Genomic DNA, 223 nt, shown 5'->3' with positions numbered 1-223 from the left:
ATATTGTAGATCTCATCGTCTGATATATGACAAAACCGTATAGAAGTACAGTTGTTACATATTATAATCGGTTGGCATACCTGAACATAGGTTGTTACAATGTACGTACATTATTTAACGACTATCTGACAAAATAATGATAGCACACACAAAGAAAATGTAGCAATAGCGATAAGATGTTTCCTTTTCCAGACGGTGAAAAGGAGCAGTTGTAGTAATGTTA

The sequence above is a fragment of the Glandiceps talaboti genome, chromosome 5, assembly GCF_964340395.1.
Source record: "Glandiceps talaboti chromosome 5, keGlaTala1.1, whole genome shotgun sequence".
Taxonomy (NCBI): Eukaryota; Metazoa; Hemichordata; class Enteropneusta; family Spengelidae; genus Glandiceps; species Glandiceps talaboti.
Note: the sequence above shows the minus strand (reverse complement) of the source record.